Genomic DNA, 23,728 nt, shown 5'->3' with positions numbered 1-23,728 from the left:
ATACACATGCACACAAGCACACCACTTACAAGTACAAACACACAGACACATATACACACACGTACACACACATCCACAAATATGTACAAATACATATCACATATATACACATGGACACATACACACTTGGACCCATATATACACACACACAGGCACACTCACACATGGACACACACACATACAAGCACACACACGGACACACATGCACACACAAGCACACACATGGGTACACAAGCACACACGGACACACACAAGCACACACACACACACATGCACACATACCCAGCCTGGTCCTCTGCATGCGGCACCAGATGGAGAACCGAACAGCCTCCCAGGTCCTCTCGGGCTTCCCCGCCTCAGCATGCGGGGCAGTCCAGGCCGTGACTTTGAGGAAGGATCCCCAGGCGTCTCCTCACGCTCTTGCATGGCCCACCTGAGATGCAGGTGTGCAGAGAGGACCCTTCTCCTCCTGGTGAGTGCGCTGCTCACTGCTGAGAAGCTGGGTTCAGTGTGTGGGACTAAAGTTCCAGCGTGGAACCCTCCCTCCTGCCACCTAGCTCCTCCCGACTCTCTACTCCTCAACCCACACCAAAGTCCAGAGAAGTTGGCATAAGGTGGGGGCAAAGGGGGCGGTGCAGAGGTGCTGACGAGGCCCACGGGAGGCCCCTCAAGTCCTCTGTCCTCTCAGCCTTTCATAGCCTTTTTCCTGCTGGGAAAATGGCTGTGCCCAGCACACAGGACAGACCCCACTCATTGCCAGGGGAAGGGCAGAGAAGTCCACTGTGCTCAGGTGGCCACAGGCCCACAGGGGCACACAGGCTTCTGGGCACTCTTTCCCCTCCCTCTCTTTCTTTCATTCCTGTAAAACTCAGTGAGTGTCAATGCTGCAGATTGTCCTCGCAATAGCTGCCCTTCCCCTCCACGCAGGGATGTGACATGGACTCTGTAGGGTCCCCCCGTCCTTCTTTCCCTCCCACACCCAGGACACTTTGTGTCCAGCCCCTTCCTCAGCACTCACCACACATGCCCAATGCCAGAGCTGGAACTGCTGAGAAAGAAAGGCTCTCCGCCCACAGTGACACACCTCCGCCATGGAGTGTGTCTGCAGGGGAAAGGGACTTGGGGACAATTCCTATCCTGAAGGAAAATGTTCCCGGGCCTTGGAGAATGGAAATCCTTCGTGGTTCTTGCACAACAGACCCTTTCATCTTATTTGAGGAAATATTTGCTTGTTATTAGAATCTATCAGAGTTAACTTTCGTGTCTTGATGGGAAAAGGATTGAGGTTACACCTCCATGAAATGTGGCTGTTAAAGGACTTTCAATGATTGGCCGTCGATAATAGCACGTCATTTCCTATTTTCCTTTGGCCAGAAGGCTGGATTTTTGTGTAAATACGGTAGTCCTGTCAAACGGGAAAGCAGAGCCCTTTTTCTCATTCTAATATTTTCTCTGGGGTTATGAAAACCACAGCATAACCACAATATCAGTGATGGCACTGCCCAGCTTCATGGCACCCTGCCATGCTGTGTGAAGACAGGCTGTGTCTACTGGTTGTCTTTAGGTGGGGTGCAAAGGGACTACAAGAGGCCGTGGAAACACACAGCGCTCGCACTTCCTTCTGGGATGCCGACATGTTACATCTGGGAGCCTGCACACCTCCACCTTAGTGTTTCCATCTAACCAAAATGCACGTTTCCGAGGCAAAAGAGCTGGCCAGCCCCCCTGTCTTACACTCACATCCCTGGACAGTGGCGCTGAGCAGGTGGTCTGCGCCCAGACCCCGCTACGGCTGGTTTCCTTGAAGATCACCAGGTGGGCTGCAGTTCCTAAGTGACACTTTCAGATGGACACAGGCCAGGATCTCACATTTACCAGCATGATAATGACATCGGGTGCTAGCCCTGCAGGTAAGATGCCTACAGGGAAGGATCTAGAATTTTATTTCTCTGTCTAACCTGGGTTCAGGGGGTTGGTGGTCCGGGATTCGGCTGCACTGTGGCCTGTGGTGCAGCTGGAATGGCAGGTGTCCTCACAGGCAGCAGGTCTGTCCCTTCCCCGGTGTTAATAGACCTGAGACGTTTCACTTCCACGATGTCAAAAGCTGTTGGTTGTACAAGGCTCTGGCGTGCACTGAAGTCCTAACATTTCTCGTCTAGAAAATGAGTGTCATGCTCAGTGTGGAATGCACAGGCCTGAGGGTGGGAAAGACATGCCACAAGGAATGGGCCTCTCCCCTTACAAAGGTCGCCAGCTGCCCGCTTTGTACAGGCACAGAGGCCCTGTCAGTCACGGCCACCTGTCCCTGGTGTGGGGCTCTGCGCATGACAGCCTGGTCAGGCAAGGGAGCACCCACCCACCAGGGAGGCCCGACGGAGGCCCAGGGGAGGCCCCGGGGAGGCTGTGACTCCTGCTGGGGCCTGGGGCTAGCAAGGGGCTGGCGAGGGGCTGGTGCCAGGAGGTGGCCTCCCTGAGGCGATCATATCTTCCCTAGGTGGATGACTGCGGACAGCCTCAGCACAGAGGGCCACTGGCCAGTCAGCTCCTGCTGCCAATGTCCTGCACAGCCCCTGCCCCGGCTCCATCCTGAACCCATGGGCTGAGCCAAAGCAGCCAAACAAGGGAGCTGGCGATGAGGGACTGCAGAGTGGTAAGGGGCCCAGGTGGGGTCCAGTGGCCACTGCCACCTGTGAGCCCGGAGCTGGGAAGTTCCTGGGGTCAGACACAGAGACTCCGCACCTCCCTCCTGGTGCAGGTCTCGGCCTCCCTCCACGCCACATCCTCACCCACCTGCAAGGACTGGAGAGGTGCCCCATGAGCCGGGTGCCAGTGCACACTCACACTGACACACTCACGCAAATGCACACTCATACTTGCACACTCACGCAAATGCACGCTCACACTCACACATTCACACAAACGCACGCTCACACTTGCACACTCACGCAAATGCACACTCACACTCACACAGCCATGCATGCAATTCAGGCTCATATAAAGTCCACACTCGCAAACACAAAACACACTTGAGATTCACAGACACACAGGATTCACACTCACCAGGGTCTACACCCACAAACACACAGGATTCACACTCACACAGGGTCCGCACTCACAAGCACAAAACACAGGATGCTCACACAGGATCCACACACACATGATTCATGCATTGGATCCACACACTCGATCCACACTCACAAACATGCTCATGAGTCACATCACATTCACTCACAAAACCAAACATGCTTCACACCCAGTTCACACTCACACCTGCTTCACACTCACACAGCCACACAACCTACACACGCAAGCACACTCACACATCCAGGTCACCTGGTAACTGAGACTCTGCCAGCGGAGAGCCCCACAGTGGGTCAGCACTGGGAACCCCGCGCCTTCCCACCCAGGCCGGTGTCCTTCCCACCCAGGCCGGCGTCCTTCCTGGGGCTGGGTGAGTGGTCCCTGCGCTAGTTTCATTGCTGTGATTGGGAAAAGCGGTTCATTTCCCTCCACGGGGTCTCAGCAGCGCAAGGACAGAGCAGCCCCTCGGGGTTCACCCGTGACGATCTCAGTAAGAAAACATGGAGATGGCCTGCAGAGGGAGGAGGAACAGGGTGCTGTACTGAGATGGAAGGAGAGGGCGCCTGAGCTCTGCCCCCGGGTCTGCGTCTGGCCTGGAGTTGACTTGGCCCCTCACTTCTCTGGCTCTGGCTCCGGGAGGGCCCTGCTAATGGCCCAGGACTCCCTGGTGCAGCAGCTCCTTCTGTGCAGGTGGGGTTGGGACCAGACCAGTCAGCTGCCCTCCCAGCCATGATGGGCGCCTGACTCCGCTGCTGACTGCCGAGAGGTGCTGCCTGCCTCCGGCGGGAGGACGCTGGTCAGGAGCCCCTGCCCGGCTGCCCTGCCATGCCTGGTGTGCTGCAGATGGGGTGGGGGCCAGGAGTCAGGCAGGCAGGTGTCCAGAGAGAGGCTCCCGCAGCCGGCCACGTGGAGCCTGGCCCAGCAGGGACGTTGGTCCAGCCTGGCCCTCCCAGGTCAACCCAGGGATTTATGCTCCGCCCCGGCTCTGCAAGCCCTTTGTGAGTCCCTGGTGGCCAGCTCAGAATGACCAAACCAGGGCAGGCTTTTTATGGTCATTCCTTTACCACACATGACATAAACCACCCGGGAGCCCCAGTGAACGGCAGGTAAGAAAGAAACAGGCTGACCTGGGGGTTGCCAGCCTGCAGTGGGACTGCCCAAGACCCGCTTCTCAGGGCATATATTAGCACAGCATCTGTTCCCAGATGGCCCTTCTTAATCACCGCGACTCGAAGGCGAGGATCTGGGAATCCAGCCGAGGGAGGAGGGCCTGTGAGCTGCAGGCTCTGCCCGGGACCGGGTGCCTTCTGCCTGGTCGTGCTCCCAGCCTCCCTGTCCTCCCCTCCCTCCCGCTCTCCAAATGCTCTGAGTGCAGTGGGGAAAGCTGGGCGTGGCTCAAACCCCTCCCACGTGTGTGGCTGTGCACTGTGCCCATCACTCCCATCTTTAAAATGAGGCACATGCCAGCACCTTACAGGCTTGCTGGCATAAGGTTTAGAAAAAAATGAATGCAAACTTGTGAAATAGCAGCACCGCTCCCGATCTTCTCTCCTACTTATTTGGGCCAAGGCCCGAGAGTGGCCACGTGCATCCCGTAATCGCTTCTCTTCATTGTTAGTGTTTAAAAATCGTGCTACCCTTTCCCTCAGTCCTCTCTGGGCACCCTCCCCTCTGTCGTAAAGCGTGGAGAAGGCCAAAGGGCCCCCTTGTGCACCGAGTGCAGGCGCAGGCCCTGGAGTGATGGACAGAGCCCTCCAGTGATTACCAGGAGGAATCCAGTGACCTTTCCAGAACCAGCTCCGGCCACGTGGGCGTACCTCTGTCACGGAATGAGCCCCACAGTTCTTGTCCGACTCACTTCTGCCCATTTATTATTTCTGCCTCCTAATGACTGATCGCTGGGAAAGAACAAATGCAAAGATGTTTTTAAAGCACTAATCCTAGTTCTCAATAGAGGGTAAACAGTCTTGCTGGTAGGACAGGGTTTTGCAAAATTTTCTTTTTTATGACCCTGACTATCCCTATGAAACCACCTCCTGTTTGTACAACAGACCATCCCTTTTCTAGGTTGCTCATATTCCATTGCATTTTCCAGGAGCTAGCGACCTCCCCATCCGTGTCAAGCTGGGAACCTAGAACCAGTGGAGTGTCAGCTCCCACGCTCACCACCCAGCTCGCGGCCCGTACCTGTGAGAGTTCCGGCTGCTCTCAAGGTGTACCCGATTTGAACCCCATAGGTTCACTGGATGGATCCTTGGCCAGCAACGATCCACCCGAGAGTGTGACCTTCTCTCTCCCTGGCATAAAGGGGCTGTCTTTTTTCATTGGATGCCACTGATAAGGACTGGACGCAGGGAGAAGACGAAGAAAAGGTAAAGAATTGGGAGACAACTTCATTTAGTTTTCTTTTTCCTTTCTAAGCTCATCTGATTTTGAAACTAAAAACAGGAAACAAATGAATTTGGTAAATGAAATTTGTTCACCTCCATGCCATGGTGATTTATAATTTGGAGGAAAAGAGGAAGCAAGGAAAGAAGAGTAGGATGGAAGTTATGAATGTGTTGGAGAACAGTGGGAGGGAAAACTGGTGGAGGAAGAAAGGGAGAGAAAAAGAGAGACAGCTCCAGAGAGTAAAGGAGGAGGGAAAATAAAGAGGAATAAAGAATCAAAAACCTAAGGTTGACAAGAAGCAAAAGAGCCTTCATCAGGAAATATAAACAATATGGTGTGCCGAGGGGTGGATGGCCATGTGACAAGGCAGGCCCAGCCATGACGTTGTGAGGGCTGATGATCACCTGGCAGTCATGGCATTTTTGTCTTCTTTTGTGCGGGTTTGAAAATTATCCATTGAAAAAAGAAGAAAAATCTTGTCTTATGAGGTTAGGAAGCCATCTCCAAAATACCGCCCTGACTTCTGACATCATCTGCAGAGATTCGGGCTTTCCAGGCCCTCCCTCAGGTCTGATCATTGCTAGAAAGGCTCGCGGAACTCACAGGAAGCCATTAGAGCCACAGCACTTCAGCCTACAATCAGCCCAGGGAAGAGAGGCGTTGGACAGGGTCCCAAGAGACGAGGCATGAGCTTCCCGTTGTTTCGCGGGGTTGGGGACAGCAGGACTCCGCTGGATGTGGGCGTGACAACCCACACAGAAGCTCCCCCAAGCCTCAGTACCCGGGGTTTTCAATGGGACTCAATCACGTGGGTGTGGCCGCCTGTGCTGCCTGTGACTTGTAGACTCCAGCCCCTCCGCAGGTAGAACAGATGCTGGGGGGCCCAGAGCCCCCACTACAGGCTCCCAAGTTCACAAAGACACTTCTGGACATCATCTCCTAGGAGGCAAGGCCAGAGCTAGACATTTTGGGTCAGGTTAATTCTTTACTATACAAATATGGTGAATTCTAAACTATGCTCCAAAGAAATGCCTGCAGATCTTCAGCTGGAGCCGAGAGCAAGGCCTCGGGGCCAGGTTCTCAGCCTTCTACATGACTACAATGGAAGCAGCTTTTAAAAATCTACGTTTCAAAGCAAACTTCCCAAATGTTGTGTGTTGAAATGTTATTTGTGCCCACCCCCTAATTCATATTTTGAAGTCCTAACCCCCACTACTTCAGAATGTGAGCTTATTTGGAAATAGGGTCATTGCAGACATAATTCATGAAGATGAGGTCACCAGGGTGGTTCTTAATCCAATAGGACTGTGTCCTCATTATAAATGGGAAATTCGACAGACAGGCGCACAGGGACATGCAGGCAAAGATGAAGGCAGAGGCCACGATGATGCTTCCACGAGCCAAGGAAGGCCCGGCTGCCGGCAACCCCCAGCAGCTGGGAGAGAGGCCTGGAGCAGCTTCTCCCTCCTGCCCTCGGAAGGAACCAGCCCTGCCGACACCTTGTCCTCCAGAGCTGTGAGAGAGTGCCTGTCTGCTGTTTAACACATTCTGTTTGTGGCTCTTCGTCCTGTCAGTCCTAGGACACTAATACACCAAGCCACATGTGACTTGAATGAAGAAGGCTGTGGCTATAAAGAGACGTTTGAAAATCACTGATCTAGATGATTTCTTCCATTGGTAGATGAGGAAATTAATACCCATAAATGAAGAGGGCAGTGACAGGGAGAGGCAAGAAAGATCACCAAGGAGAGATGCTGAGCAGGAACGTTGCTGTGTTCTCGGGTTCACTGAGGCACCAGCCTGATGTAACCTTTTGCCAATGATCTTAGAAACTATAATCCGGCAGGGTGCTGTGCTCACACCTGTAGTCCCAGCACTTTGGGAGGCCGAGGCAGGCAGATTATTGAGGCCAGGAGTTCGAGACCAGCCTGGCCAATGTGGTGAAACCCCATCTCTACTAAAAATATAAAGATTAGCCAGGCAGGGTGGCAGGCACCTGTAATCCCAGCTACTTGGGAGGCTGAGACAGGACAATCGCTTGAACCCAGAAGGCGGAGGTTGCAGTGAGCTGAGATTATGCCACCACACTGCAGCCTGGGTGACAGAGTGAGAAGAAAGAAAAAGAAAGAAAGAGAGAAAGAAAGAAAGAAAGAGAAAGAAAGAAAGAAAGAAAGAGAGAAAGGAAAGGAAGGAAAGGAAAAAGGAAAGAAAGAAAGGAAAGAAGGAAGGAAAGGAAAGAAACTGTAATCCACTGACTGACTACACGCCCCTCTGCTCCTTACCCATCAGCTCTCAGATGCTAAGCAGCACCCGTGCAGGCAGTGCAAGGAAATCCTGGTGAGCAGCAGTGCTTAGAACAGCAATGGGGTGAAGCCTGCGTGAAATCAGGCAGGTTCAGGAATGTCCCCACCCCCACTTCTACTTTGTAGCCCAAGAATGGCAAATCAGTGGCAAGTTAAGGGTCGCCTCTGATAGATGGATAAAAGTTACCTGGAGCGATGTGTTAAGAAGGACTGTGAGAGCACATCCTGACACAGCCGGGAGGAACTCTGTGATCAGTGAGTAATGTCTGCCACTGGTGGAAGAGGAAGCCAAAATTTGCCAGACAGCTTCCAGATTGTGGATGAAAATATTCCATGAACTTGAACCAAAAGCCTCCTGCAGTTCAGCAAGGTGTCAGTAGGCTCCCAAAAACAGTCTATGGAGAAAGTCAAATTTGGCTGGCGTGGCCAGTCCTGTAACAGAACACATGTAGGTACAGGAAAGGAATGGTGTGCATTTTCCCTCAGCAGCAAATATGACTGAAATGTCCAGATGCACAAGGTGGGCTTGGTTAATGACAACCACCGCAAGGATCACGTGCCTGCTGTGAGCCGGGAACTGAATTCGGGGCTTCCCAAGCCTCGCCCGTTTGGTCATCATTCCCATCCTGCAGTGTGCGTTTTCTAGATGAGAAAACCGAGCCTCCGAGTGGCCGCTCCTTACCCAGGTTTGCACAGTTAAGAAAGGACAGAGGCAGGATTTCTCGGTGATCCCGCAGCTTTGTGCGATATGGGTCATCTGGGATTACAAAATAAATAACTTCTCAGAACTAACATGTAGGGGCTCTCCAAGTACCAAAAGGGGCTCTTTTGGTACTTGGGGGGTTTGTTTTCAGGTTCTGCTACTTTGAAAGTGTCCAGTCATTTGAGTCTGGTGTCAAGTTGATCTTTTCTCTTCCTGTCACAAATGCCGCTTCTATTGATTGAGAGATGACTGTGATGTTTTCTCCCATCCACAAAAGATCTCTGTCCCAGCCCTGAAAGCTGCGGTCCCTCCAGACGTGTGTGAGCAGCGCCCCGGCTCTCCTCTGCTTACCATTCCTGCCTCCGTGTCTTGGCCTCAGAAGGACTGCTTTACGGATGACTTTGACTTTCTGTGAGACGCATTCGTTGAAGCAGCGTCACTTCCCTCCAGGATTCAGACCCAACTGCTCCACCCGCTCTCTGACCACGCCCCTCTGCTGGCTCAACAATGTCTAGGGATCCTCAGTGTTTACAGGAGGATTTTATGACTGTGGTCTCCTGCCCCAGCAGGCCCTAGAAGTGCCTCTAGGGGAGGTGACGGTCAAGGAGTCACAGCTCAGAGTCCCCACTGCCAGATACTCCACCCTATTCAGAGAAGCTCTGTATTTCTTCATTTTTATACCAGGTCTCATCATAAGAGTTATTTTGAAAATAATTTTCCCTCCTTTAAAAAATGTTTCCAGACTGAGCACGGTGGCTCAAGCCTGTAATCCCAGCACTTTGGGAGACCGAGGTGGGTGGATCACTTGAGGTCAGGAGTTCAAGACTAGCCTGACCAACATGACAAAACCCCGTCTCTACTAAAAAATACAAAATTAGCTGGACGTGGTGGCACATGCCTATAATCCCAGCTACTCGAGAGGCTGAGGCAGGAGAATCGCTTGAACCCAGGAGGCAGAGGTTGCCGTGAGCTGAGATTGCGCCACTGCACTCCAGCCTGGGCAACAAGAGCGAAACTCTGTCTCCAAAAATAAATAAATAAATAAAAATAAAAAAGGTTTCCAACCCACTAGCTTGATGAATAAAGAAAATTTGGTCAGTCTGGGTAGCCAGGCCACCCCCACACAGGGCTGCCCACGCCACCTTGCCATGGTTCGTCCCTTCTAACTGAGCTGTTTACTGCCCCGAACCCTAGGTTGCACCTGCCTTTGTCAGTCCTCCGTTTTCTCCCTCCACACTGGGCTTTCGACATATCCTGACTTTCCCTAATCATCTCATCTTTGAGACTCAGCGCAGCAGCTATTGTCTTCCTCATAATGCCTTTCCACATGGCCCCAGCTCCAGCTGACTCCTGTCTCTAACCTTCTAAAGTATGACCAACTACAACCCATTGGGCAATGTGGCCCATCACTTGTTTCTGTGAATAAAGTTTTATTGGTACACAGCTGCATCCATGTGCTTATGCACTTTCTATGGCTGCTTTCATGGTACGATGGCAATGTTGAGTAGCTGTGACAGAGACCCTCTGACCTGAAAAGTCTAAAATGTCTACTCTCTGGCCTTTTCAAGAAAATCTTGAGCCGTGTTCTAAAGCACTGCGGCATGCGTGCTGCCAGAAACATGCATGTGCTGTCAGGTATACAGATAACATCTCCTTAGGAGACTGCGGCCTCCTTTGAGGACAAAACCTGTCCTCCTAACTACTCTCTCCCTCAGTACCAAACACCAACCTTACTGCCACAGGCCGTCAATAAATCCTGATTGGTGGACAGACGAATAGATGGATGGCTGTCTAAAGAAGGAAAGCATGCTGCCCTAAACCCTTCCCTTAAGACATGAAGAGAGTTGTTTGGAAAAATCTCCAAACCGAGGCAACTTTTTTTTTTGGTTTTTTTTTTTTTTTTGAGACGGAGTCTCACTCTGTTGCCCGGGCTGGAGTGCAGTGGCGAGATCTCGGCTCCCTGCCTCCCGGGTTGACACCATTCTCCTGCCTCAGCCTCCGAAATAGCTGGGACGATAGGCACCCGCCACCATGCCCAGCTAATTTTTTGTATTTTCAGTAGAGACGGGGTTTCACCGTGTTAGCCAGGATGGTCTCCATCTCCTGACCCAGTGATCTGCCCCCCTCGGCCTCGCAAAGTGCTGGGATTACCGGCGTGAGCCACCGCGCCCGTTCCCCAGGCACACTTTTTTACATCCCATGGTATATTTGATGATGGAGACCAAGCCAGTAGATCTTGCAATGTGCTTAAGAGGGATGAGAAATGTATAGTCACATGCTTTTGATAATCATGTACAAATTGAGTTTTGACTTGCATAAAAGTTTAAACAAAGCTTTATCTTCACATTGGATTTATTTTCGTGGGCAGTAACTTTTAATATTTTAGCATTAAAGGTTGGCAGTGACTCAAAACCAGGTGATCTCAGGACATCTCAGGGTGTTATTTAAGGGCTGCAATGTGTGTCACGTTGTATATGAAATAAATGACCTCTATTTAATTGTAGCTTTAAATTTGGGTTTTTCATATATTGGGTTTTCCTAAAATGAATAACTAAATGGTTATAGAAACAAAAAGAGAAAATCCTATTTTTCACCCAGGAAACTTAAAATATTTATTCTACTTTTAAAATTACAAATGTAGTATTTATAGACATGCGTAACTTCATTTTTTTTTTTTTTTTTGGCTTTAACAAACAAGAGGGCGTGCATACTCTTGGGCAGATATAGCTCACTTACTTTCCAAATGAAGTTGCAACAATATCCCACCAACAGCCAACAAACGTAACCATTTTCTGTATCCTTGCAAACAATGGATATTATCACCCTTTTCATCTCTGCCTACCTGCAAAGCAATGTGTGTGTGTTTGTGTGTGTGTGTGTGTAAACCATTAATGTTTATTACAGCCTTAATGAGATTACTCATATTTTTACCTGTTCATTGGCAGTTCATTTTTCCATTGAGCTCTTTGCATTCTTCTTATTGATTTATAGAAGCTCCTTACATAGTATGAACATTAACTCTTTGTAATATGCTGCAAGTATTTTTTGAGTTTGCATTTATGTTGTAACTGTTTTCTTGGCGTTCTTTGCTAGTAGGGATTTAAACTTTTTCTCACTGACTCAATTTGGTGCTATGCTAAGAAAGGCCTTGTCTCTAATATTAAATGTAATTCCCCTTATTTTTTAGTATTTTTTTTGATATTTAGATTTATTTTTGTGTGAAGGATAAGAAAGAAATTTTATTTTATACTTTCCAAATGGATATCTAGTTGTCCCCAAATCACTGATTGATAAGCTCATCATTCTTCCCAAGTCTAAGATGTCTTTTTTCAGGATTCTGGGCATTTCTTAGAATTCCGTAGAATAATGGGCATTCTGGTCCATTGTTCCATGTCCATATCCTGAATCTCAGATTCAAGTTTTACAGCTTTCAGGGTTACCGTCACACTCTGAGGCTGCATTGTTGGGGGAGTCTAGAAATTATCCTCCTCATCTTGGAATTGATCACCCCGAGTGAAACGACTAGCTGAGGGTCTCAGGGAGCATTTCAGAGCCAGGACTGGAGCAAGAGTTTCATTTCTTAGGGCAGTTCTCTTTTCACACTACTTCCCCTTTGAGCCCTAAATGCCAACATGCACCACGTTTAATGGATTGTACTTTGCAATATGACATCAACGATCATGTACGTAGGGCTCTGATTTCGTTATGAGAAACGGCCTTAATGTTCAGAGAAATAGAATGTTTTTACCAACGTTGTATTTAGACCACCATGTTTGGTTGAGTCGCACAGAGGTTTCTAGTTCTGCTTGAGTGACCCAACAGCCATCTGAAGCCCCAGGGCAGGAAGCAGGGACGCTGGCACGTCCCTGTGGACTGTTGAAGGTAACGGAGGCACCATGCACCCAGTCTGGAGTCGTCTCCACCTGCAGATTCCAGCTGTGCCATTTTGCAGGCCCGTCTCACTTGCTGGCCCGTTCCACACACGTAATCCTGGGAGCCGTAATCCTGGGAGCTATAATCCTGGGAGCCGTAATCCTGGGAGCCGTAATCCTGGGAGCTGCAGTGCCTGCCACTGCCTTGGCTTCTGCCTCTGTGGCTGGAAGACACTCCCCTGCGAATTTCCCTGCCCAGTTTCCCTTCACCCGTGTAACTGGCTCCCTAGGTGGACACCAGATGCCTACCTGAAAGAGGAGCCCATTGACCCCAGTTCAAACCATTTGAAATGCTGTCACCAAGGTGGATCTGAGTTTGAATATGCGTTTTTGATAGATGGGGTGGGAGGGTGGAGTGAGGGAGCAGCATGGGTCCAGGGTCTCCGTCCCCACCAGCCTGGTTGCACAGGATGCCCAGCACCCCCCAGGCAGCCCCTGCAAGTGCACTCAGGACCCTCCATGGCTACCAGCCTTGAGTGACAAGGATGGGCACGCCAGGGACACACCCTGCCCCTTGTCACTTCCCTCAGCAGTCCAACCTGCCCTCCCTTTTCTTCCAGGATAGGGAGTGGAGTTGTAGCAATAAGCGTGAGTTTGTGTGTGTAGCCATAAAGTATGTAGATGCACGTACTCCTTAAAGCCAACAGTGAAAAAGATGAGACCTGCCCCCCGCCCACCCCGCCGGAGCCAGACCTGCAATAGGAGGGCAGCTGGAGCTACAGGCTGTGGGCGGGGCAATGAACAATGTGCAGAAGAGGACGTTATTCAGAGGGTGGGGGTGTTTCACAGCGTCCTCGGGGCTCACGTCCAGAAGACCTGGACTTAATTCTGGGCTCAGGAACTGTCCTGAAGTGGGTAGCACTAAGCAGGCCGCCTGAGGAGCAGTCTTGGACTCCTCTCGGGAAGCATGCCCCACGGGTGGCAGATGCAGATGCAGGGCAGCCTGTGCACCACCCTCAGAAAAACCAATGGGCTTTTTTTCTCTTTTTTTTTCTGACCACTGACTGCAGGTAGGCATGGAAGAGGTAAAATTCAGCGTCATCATCTGCAAACCTTCAGCCTGTGGGCTCCAAGCAAACAGCAGGCTTTATGCACGAGCAATTTGAGGGATCACTGTTTCCATCTCACACGCAGGAACATGCAGCAGCCTCATATTTTGCCATGGAAGATGTGCAATTACAATGAATAACACAGAACAAGCATGGGAGCCAGGCACTGTGTTAATGCCTGGGTGTGTCACACACAGCCCAAACCTGTCCTCCAGGGCTCTCAGTCTAGCTGGGGAGTGGCCCCGTTCAGACTGTATTTATTATCCCAACTGCTTGCTATAGAGGCAAGATAGATGATGGTGTGTGGTCTGGGCAGGGTCACCGCAGGGACACTGTTTTTGCCACACAGAGTCTACCCTCAGGGAAGAAACGGGCTTGGTAAGATGAGGATGTTCTGCTGCGTCCAAGCCCCATGAATGAAGGACATGATTGGGAGGCTGTGCTGTGCAGCGGGGCCCCAGCAGCAACCGGGGATACCTGTCAATTCTGGCCACCAATCTTGGGCCTTTGTGGAAAATGCAAGCTCTACTGTATTAGTCAGTTCTCACACTGCTATAAAGAACTACCTGAGACTGGGTAACTTATAAAGAGAAGAGGTTTAATTGACTCACAGTTCGGCAGGCTGTACAGGAGGCGTGGCTGGGGAGGCCTCAGGAAACTTACAATCATAGCAGAAAGGTGAAGGGGAAGCAGGCATGTCTTCACATGGCACTGAGAGAGAGAGCAAAGGGGGAAGTGCCACACACTTTTTTTTTTTTTTTTTTTGAGACGGAGTCTCGCTCTGTCGCCCAGGCTGGAGTGCAGTGGCCGGATCTCAGCTCACTGCAAGCTCCGCCTCCTGGGTTCACGCCATTCTCCAGCCTTAGCCTCCCGAGTAGCTGAGACTACAGGCGCCCGCCACCTCGCCCGGCTAGTTTTTTGTATTTTTTAGTAGAGACGGGGTTTCACCGTGTTAGCCAGGATGGTCTCGATCTCCTGACCTCGTGATCCGCCCGTCTCGGCCTCCCAAAGTGCTGGGATTACAGGCGTGAGCCACCGCGCCCGGCCGTGCCACACACTTTTAAACAATCTGATCTCGTGAGAACTCACTATCACAAGAACAGCAAGGGCAAGTCCACCCCATCATCCAGTCACCCCCCAGACCCCTTTTCCAACACTAAGGACCACAACTCGAGATGAGATTTGGGTGGGGACACCCCTCTTCTGACACTAAGGACCACAACTCGAGATGAGATTTGGGTGGGGACACCCCTCTTCCGACACTAAGGACCACAACTCGAGATGAGATTTGGGTGGAGCCAAACCACATCACTCCCCTTAGTCAGAGTCTGGGGTGAGGCTGGAAGGAAGCCCCGCTTTGCTGTGTCATCAGAGTGATTCTCTAAATCTGATTCTAAAGAGTCATGGAAGTGGGAAGCCTTTATTTTATTACCTCTAGTGGATGTATGGAAACAACTGCTCTGTGGTTTATGGTTTTGAAAATTACTACATGCTTTACCGTCACCTTGAAATAGAATATTCCATGGTAACTATTATGAGGAGCTTAAAACTATTGGAGGCCTTCAAAATGCGATTGTATCAAAGTCCAGAAATAATTCTAAGGCAGAGAATAAACTACTTTGAAGCCACACTTCTAAAGGATCGTGGATGGTAATATATAAACCACTGAAGTAAAGTTCAAGTGGTGTGTAAATGTCACCAGGTCCGTGATATTAAAAATGCCATTTTATAGCATGCATAGTTTGGGTGGAGTTCATGATTATTAAATCTTGGATAGCACCAGTCAACATGCTCAGAATGTTATTTCCCTGTGTGGGATTGTGTGAGCACATTCTCCGGGCCACTCCACACCCACCCAAGGGCTTGGTGAGCAAAAGCCTCACTGGGTACCAGGCACAGCCACTTTGGCTGTGGGGACAGTGAGGAAACACTGAAGAAGAGAATGCAGAGGGGCTCCCCAAGGAGCTGGCACTGGCTTTTAAGCAAGAAATCCCAATGGCTGTGTCCAGTCCCTGCCCTGAGCCCAGTGACGTGGCCCCTCTTGACCACACCCTCAATGACGCCCACCCCCGAGCTGATCACTTGGCTATTTTTAAGGCACTCACTTGTTATTTTTGTACAAATGGAACTGACTAATTCATTTTACTTTAATTCAACAAAAATTTATGGCGGACCTGCTCTTTGAGGGGCTGCGTTTGGTCATTGTCATCTATTTATTTCCAAGTGGAAATTTGGTCATGAGGATAGAAACCAGGCTCCATAGGCTGCAATATAATTCTTCTGGCTTTCCCAAAGGGAAATCAAGGCCCTAGCGATTGCTATGGACTGTGTAGCAGTTGCTAAGGGGTGGAAAGCACTGAAGACGTTTTGCAGTATGTGACCGGCCCACGTGTGTGTGTGTGGTCACTGAATTTAAATGGGCGCCAAAATGCAGAAACACTGCCTGCTGGATTCAGTGACCAGGATGGTGTTTTCATTGACTTGGTGGAAATGGGGTGGTCCACAGATTGGCTGGAGCAACTGCAGCCTGAGAACACAAAGGTTGCCATCATCCTGCCTGCCCACGAGAAGGTGGGCACTTCATACAGAGCCTGCCGTGAAAATACATGCACACATTTCATTCACTGAGCCCACCATCATGCCATGTGCGAGAAGGTCAGAGGCACACCTGGCCTCAGGGAGCTCACTATCATTGAGGTGTGACGGTCAGAGACACACCTGGCCTCAGGGAGCCCACCGTCATCCAGGCGAGAAGGTCAGAGGCACACCTGGCCTCAGGCAGCTCACCATTGTCCAGGTGAGAAGGTCAGAGGCACACCTGGCCTCAGGCAGCTCACCATTGTCCAGGTGAGAAGGTCAGACGCACACCTGGCCCCGGGGTGCTCACCATCATGAGGCGTGAAGGATGAGAACCGCACGAGCCTCCCATGACAGAGGAACTTCTCTTGCTGCAAGGGATGCAGGGTGCAGAGAAGCAACTTGCTGAGGACATGTGGCTTCCACCAAACAACTCCGTGTCTCATCATGCTCCTGGGATTCATTGGGTTGGCATTAAAAGATCCCAAGCAATCCCAAACAGACAAGGCAGGGGAACAGCTGGAAGCTCAGCTCTCAGGATGACTCTACTCAGAGCCCCATGGAAGGACTTTGTAGATTTCAAGCATATGTTTTGATGCATATAATTTTTTTTTTTTTTTACTATTTTCTAGCAGGCTTCAGAAACAATGAGAAATCTTGAGAAAGGAACTATATGTGTTCCTTTGCTGCAAATAAAATGATTGTTTTTCAAGAGTGGCTCACCCTGAACTAACACACCATCATTCCAGGTCCTACCTTCCCGCCCTCCATCCACCCCGGGCATGGCCCTCAACCGGGTAGGTCCAGCCCCTTGTAGTGTTCGACTCAGCAGTCCAGACCCTTTCCCTAATAAGGCTGGAATTCCACGGCCTGTGCTGGTGACATTAAACAGCAGAGCCCCTGAGTCATAAAAACCAGTGGATGGGCTCACAGACGTGTGCCAGGCGGTGTGGTTTAATTTTTCTGACATGCCCTGACTTGGAGGGTCACAATTCTAGGTTTCCTTTTTCCCAGGAGAAATGAACATCTCTGGGAAAGTTTGGTGGAAAACCAGCCTGTAGACTCGTGAGAGAGACAGGATTCACTTCTGGCATTCTCGCCTGGCTCAGCCACCTGGAATCAAGGAAGACAGTGCAGTGCTGATCCCACGCCCCTTCCAATGCCCACTTCCTCCCCTGGAGTCATTTCCCAGGAGGAGAGTTGCAGGTCAGGGCCTCTGTCTGCCCGTGGTAGGCACCCACACTCATTCTCATCTGGTTCCTTGTAAGTTTTCTATTGCAAAATTTTCTCAGGATTTGGGGACATGCTGTGCTCGGTTTTCCCAACAACAAAATCAAAGTGCAAAGGTGCCGCTTCAGCAGGTGGGCCGTGGACTTCGCACGAGGGTGACGGTGAACCTGCCTCCAAAATTGCCATGGGTTCAAAGAGGCGCCATTCCTGGCAAAACTGATGACATTTATGAATTTTATTTCTCGTTGCAACCTGATTTTGTTATGGACCTGTACTGACGTCAGTAATAAACAATAATAAGATTGTAAACTATTGCTCTTTATAATAAAATAATGCCTCTTGGCTGTATTATAAATCTAATAGCTATTACATCAGCACTCATAACTATATATCACGCTTACCTTTTAAATATACACAGGGTATTAGATGGCTCAACAGAAGCGGCCAGATTTATTATTACTGCTTAGCCACAGCCTTTATTACGTCACAAATGACTAATAGGTAAAAAATGAAGGGAGATGCAATTACAGAGATGATCTATCCCATGGCTTTGGGGGGCAGGGAGTGGTGCGTGGGTCCTTGCTTCCACCTGTGTTGCCGCGGGCACCTGCTCCATGTCTGCAGGTGCTTCCCGGGGCTGCTCGGAGGCTCACGTGATTCCCCCTGAAGGCTGCAGCAGTCACACTGTGCATGTGCGATGCACAATAAACTTCTAAGTAAATGGTTAGTTCCGAAGTTTGCTTTAATAAATCATCTCTTCTCATCTGGGCACCTGTGATTTCATCGCCCTTGGGGAATCACCCAAACCTCTCATCGGCACTGAAACAGCCCTTAGGTGTGGGACCAGCGCGTTTGTTTACGCTTTCAGTATCTTCATAAAATGAAGGCACAAAAAAATGGGGCAATGATAACCAAGGACCAAAAAAGATGGAGTCAAACATGTCCTTGAATTATTATTAATAATAATAATCAATAATTTATTGATAATATTAATAATTAATATTAATAAAATAATTAATGATATAACAATAAATTAATAATTAATAATAATAAAATAATTAATAAAATTATTATTAATAATACACTGTGAGTCTCTCTTAGTAGAAATACTGAAATGCTCCACCGACAAGCTCCAAATTACCCCTCTTCACATCCCCAGAGATCTAAACGGGTTGAGCAAGGGGAGGAGAGCATCTTAGTTTTCCAGAAGAAAAAAATCAAAGTGCAGTGACATTGAGAAATCCCTGGATGCTGCCCCTGGAATAGGAAAAACAGGAAGAGCTGCTGGGGTCCGACCCAGACCCACAGACCCCGCCCCATCAAGGCCTCTCCCAGCAGGTGCCCAGCTGCACCTTTACCATCTCTTCCAGGGGCCTGCAAGGGCTGGAGCAGGTCACACCCTCGGGGGACCCCTGGGGCCAGCAAGGCCGCCAGTGTCCTTTAGCTGGGGGATGTCCCTGCAACAAGGGTGGTGAGGCCAGAGAGGTGGGGAGGTTTAGAGGAGGCCATTATGTCCACTCTGATCTTTGTCTCCCTTGGAGCAGCATCCAAACGTGTCCTGAGGACAATCAGGGACGCAGTTACTGCCCGCCTTGTAGAATGGCCTGTGCAATCCGGGGACATGAGCCAGGCTACTGGCCATCCCCACTACCTCTCTGCCCTGGCACCACCACCGACAGGCTGAATCACACCTTCGATTCCAAGCAAGTCGCCTGTCCTCAACACCTTAGAAAAAAGGTGGCCAGTGGGGTTGGGGAAGACCCGGAGGGGCGTGGCTGTGTTGGCTTTCGTGGAAAAATCGCACTCTGCCAATTTCCTGAGACTATAAAACCCACAGAGTGAGACTTCAGGTTTGGCACCTGCTCCAGAACCTTCTTGATGAAAAAAAGGTTGTCTTCATTAAGAGCATTAATATTCATGCTGCATGGTAATTTTGACACAGAAAAGGTCTCTGTAACCTTTTCTTGTGTGAGAATTTTTTACTTCTCAAGGAAATTACAGTCCAGCAATGACTTAATTAATGCCGGGTTTCTTGGGCAGGTTTTGAAGAGCTGTCAGTTTGGGCTTGCAGAAACTGTCAACCAGGGAGCAGCCGGCTGGGGGCGAGGCGGGGGGCGGCATCCCACGCCGGACCGGGGACCCAGCACCTTCCCATATTCGTTTTAATTTAGCAGGCTGTTTTCCCTAATGCTGGGTCATTTATTATTGGGACAGAGGGTGCAGCTTGAATTAATAATCCATTTTTCACCCAGAATCTTTCTTCTTTTTATTGAATGGTCTCATTCCTAAGCCATTTGCTTTAGGAAATTTGGCCCAGGCACGACGAGGTGGGTGGCCAGCACCCACGAGCGACCAGCCAGCATCCACTGGCTCACTGTGAAGCCCCTAGAAGTGCAGAAAATCCATCTTACTCTTTACAAAAAAGCAACCATCGCCACAGAAACGGTGCCAGGTGCAACTCCTGTGTGATCTGTGGGGCTGTTCCTCTTGCCTGCGCCTTTACCAGTGATGGGCCCAGGGGCGCTCTCCAGCCTCCCTCTCCCTCCTCCCCTGGCTCGGCTCTTCCTCCTTCCGTGGCCTTCCTGGGCCCCAGTGTGGAGTTACGTGCATTCGTGGGACTGTCCAGGAGGAAGATGCCGCCTTAGGAAACTGCAGACCCCATCCAATGCCTCAGGGAGCCAGACAGTCATAAAGCGCAGAGTGGAGGGAAGGCAGAGCACACCTCTGGGGGCCGTAAACCCACTGGGCACACGTCCACTTTTCTAGTGGAACTGGTCACGCTGCCATCTGCAGAGCTGCCCCCGGGTTTCTATTTCTAGAAACACTGCCATGCGTTGGAGCCTTGTTCTGCAACATTCTCCAGGTTGAAATATGGAAAAGGAAGGCTTCCCAGAGCCCCTAAAAGTTGGAAGGCTTTGGGACAACGGGATTCTCCAATATCACAAGCAAAATGGAAGTTTCCGGAATGCCTAGGATCAGAGGCCTGTCTCCTTGCACACAGGTCAGGATGCAAAGATGTTTGCTGCTTCAAGAGCCCCAGGGGAGAAGAACAAGAGTAAAAGGTCAGGCTCCAGCTGCAGAGAATAAATCAGGAGTGTTTCCATCGCAGGAGCGTATCGGTAAGTCCAGGCACATAATTCAGAGACAGCCTCTGACTTCCTCTCTCTCTCCCTGAACATAAACCAAAGACTCCATCGGCCAAGAGGCTTCAATATTGGGTGGGGAGAGAAAAAGGCAATATTGCAGCAATGTGTGCACAGCCTTTTTTTCTAGATCAAACCGATGGAGAAGTGAGGGAGGCCCATGGGAGGAGCTGGCTGGGGTCGGGGATAGTGGCTTCCTGGCCTCCACCCACCATAGCCCGGATAGGAACCAAACTGCAGGCACCCTCTGGTTGACAACGGGCAGGCTCCACCGGCAGGGTTGGCCTTTGGGGTTGCTGATGCCACCTTGGACGCTGCTCCCGGGCATCAGGGACTGAGTGCCGGCATCCCAAGTCGAGTGGAAACGCTGGCTCCCCGCGGCCCTGCTGCACACTTAAATTTACGTCTTTACAACCTGACGAAAACTCTTCCCAGGAGGAAGGTGAAGTCTCCCTGCCCCTCCACCTGTGCTAAATTCTCTAGTAAACAAAATAAGCACAGCACAGAGAGTTGCATGCACACTTATTGCTGCCGAGCAGCACCAGGCCCTAAAGGCCGTCTCCAAGGGCCGAGTATAAATAATGCACACTGCATTTCTAATATTGTTAGGTAACCAAATAAAATAAATATTTTACACTGCTGGGGCATAACAACGCAGGGAGACGGACCAACGAGGCAGAGCTGGGAGCCAGAGTGAAGGCGTGGAAACGTCTGGCCCTGGGAGGAGGCAGGGAGACCCTGCGAGACCCACTGGGCTCAGACACAAGAGTTGAGACGGAAATTCTCCGTGGTGAAGAGTTTGTAAATAATGCTGTAAATATGCACAGCACATGATAGCAATCGGGAAATCTCTCCTCCCCTCCAGAGAGAGATAATCAAGGCCCAGACATGTTTCTAAGGACCGTATTTATTGGCTTGTGATGGGGCTACAGTAAATTTACTACCCTCTCCTCCAAAAAACCAACCTCTTCTTCCCCCACCTCCCATCCCCATCATTCCTTGGACATTTGTTAAGAACCAGCCATGTGAAAGCAGCAGACTCACCAGAAGAAGCGACAGTGGAGCGGAAAGGAATCCTGCAATTCTAATTCTTCCCCCTCATTTTGCAGAGGGCAAATTGGAGTTTTCGGCAAGTGAGGCTGCTGGGCTGGCGGGAGTGAGGCTGCTGGGCTGGCGGGAGTGAGGCTGCTGGGCTGGCGGGAGTGAGGCTGCTGGGCTGCTGGTCCCAGGTGCAGGGCATTTCCCACCACCTTACGCTGCCTCGAACTATAAAGGAGAGGTTGGAAATGGAGCTTCTGTCTCACTGGTCTGGCAATCATCTGAGAGCACGAGGATGCTAACTCCAGCAGCAACTGCTGAACATGCTCCAAACACACGTCATGCACACCAAGCCCCTGACTGGCATCTGGTGTTAACAGAGCAGCGTGAAGGAGAAGGAAGACAGTGACTGGGAGGGCTTTGTGCTGGGAAAGGTGAGGTCCGAGGTTCCCTGGGGGCCAGCGCAGATGGAACCACCTGTCCCCTCTCATGCATACGGTTTCCCTCTGGGCAGCTGTGAATTCTGGGCTGGGGGAGGGCATTGTCCTGGGTGTCCCATCAACTCCCAGGCTGGGATGTGGACTGGGCAGAGCCAACACGGACTGTGCAAATAAGTCAACAAGAGACAGAGGTGGAGCCGCAGAGAGAGTCGGAAGAGAAGGAGGAAGGAACGGGGCAGCTGCTGGGTCCACGCAGTGGGGTCCACACGGGGTCATGGTGGAACCCCGTTTCCTACTTACAGACCCTGGTTGTGTTTCCGGTATCAGGCACGGATGTCTTGATACCAGATTTGGTGAGCCCTTTCCTCCAGTCCCAAGGAGTGAATTAGAGCTTGTTTATTTGAAACGAGGTAATCTTTGTCAGTGACTGATCTAGCACCAGGCACGTGACCCAGTTCTGAGCGATTTCCTTACCGGATAAAATGGCAGGGCTCTGAAGGATCCGCCCCTTCTCCCTGTCCCATCTTCCAGGAGGGTGTGACGTCTGGAACCACTGAATCATTGTGTGGCCTGAGATGATGATCACAAGGACACAAAGTAGGAAGCTAGTGGCAGGGAAATCAGACGGCACAGGGAACAGCAGTGGCCATCCCACGGCCACACCAGCTCCGTGGCATCTGAGCAGTTTGTCCTTACTGCCGAAGCCCCTCTTAGTCAGGTGCTGTGTCTCTCCTACCCTATCGTATCCCCTCACTGGGCAACTTCTCCAATTACTGGCAGAGCACCAGGGGACAAGCTGCTGTGATCTGACTGGAGAAGGGAACGCAGGTGGCAGAGAGGGTTTGAGCTGGGAGCGCATCACAGATCATGGAAAGAGTATGTAACTGTAGGGCAGAAGCCATGCGACCACTCCTGATGCAAGAGCAAACCCACCACATGGGCTCCAAGCACCCGCAGAAACAGGTCTAGCGAATGGGCAGCCTAGCAGCACTGGAGGCTGTGGGTGACTGGGCGAGGACGGCATTGCCAGGATCCTGGTGTAATGGGTGGGGGGCCGGCTAGAATCCTTGACGAAGTGGATGAAGCTCAGCCAGAAAGTGTGAAGGACACAGGCTCTCCAGGCCAGAGGCCCTCCGGGAGAGTGGAGTACCCAGGGCAAAGTCCGGAAGACCCGCCCCTGGGGCTTGGTGCTGGAGGCCGCGGAGGGCAGCGGCCGGCCGGAGAACAGTGTTAGAAAACACAGCCTTCCACTTCCCCACGGGAGGCCCGCAGGGCTCAGCACAGGGCAGCTCCTGTAAGTTCTTCATCTTGTGGCCCGTAGTTTTGTTATTTATCTAAGAGAAATGCAGAATAAATCTGCTTCCAGAGCCATAGAGGCTGAGAGTCCGTTTCCCAAAACCGAAGTTCTTTCTCTGCCCCCTTAGAGACAACCCCGTCTTTCATTTGACGGGTTCCATGATTTTTATCCCTGGGCCGTGTGGCCTCACCAGGCTAAGCTCACACTTGTCCACAGACAAAAGCTCAGAGGCTGGAAAGGAGAAAACAGGGTAACTGCTGCTGCGGGTCCCCTCACCCTGCCTCAGCCAGGAGAGCCGGGAGTATCACAGGAAATGATCTTCACGCGTTGCTTACATAACCCATTGCTGACAGAAATTTTTTCTGTTAACTACAATAATAATTCCCCAGCTATGTCGTAACTATAGGGTTGTACTTCATAGCTGTGACATCTTAGCCTTGAATTATGATAATATCCTGTATGAAAATGCTATTTTTGTTTTCAAAACACTTCCTGATGTGTTCTCTTATTTTCATTTCAAAACATTGTTATAAGGACCCTGACA

The 23,728-nt window shown here is 50.7% G+C and overlaps 1 long non-coding RNA gene across 1 annotated transcript; it reads right to left on the bottom strand.

The window, feature by feature from the left end:
* Nucleotides 1–205: 205 nt before the first annotated feature.
* LOC108583147 lies at nucleotides 206–9,232 on the bottom strand. The gene is made up of 3 exons (XR_001897482.3): nucleotides 7,963–9,232; nucleotides 5,269–5,425; nucleotides 206–3,592 (listed from the first exon to the last, which is right to left on the bottom strand). It is a non-coding gene; the product is annotated as an uncharacterized LOC108583147 (long non-coding RNA).
* Nucleotides 9,233–23,728: the final 14,496 nt, after the last annotated feature.

The sequence above is a fragment of the Papio anubis genome, chromosome 19 (genome assembly GCF_008728515.1).
Source record: "Papio anubis isolate 15944 chromosome 19, Panubis1.0, whole genome shotgun sequence".
Classification (NCBI taxonomy): domain Eukaryota; kingdom Metazoa; phylum Chordata; class Mammalia; order Primates; family Cercopithecidae; genus Papio; species Papio anubis.
Note: the sequence above shows the minus strand (reverse complement) of the source record. Positions and strands in the feature narration are given on the sequence as shown.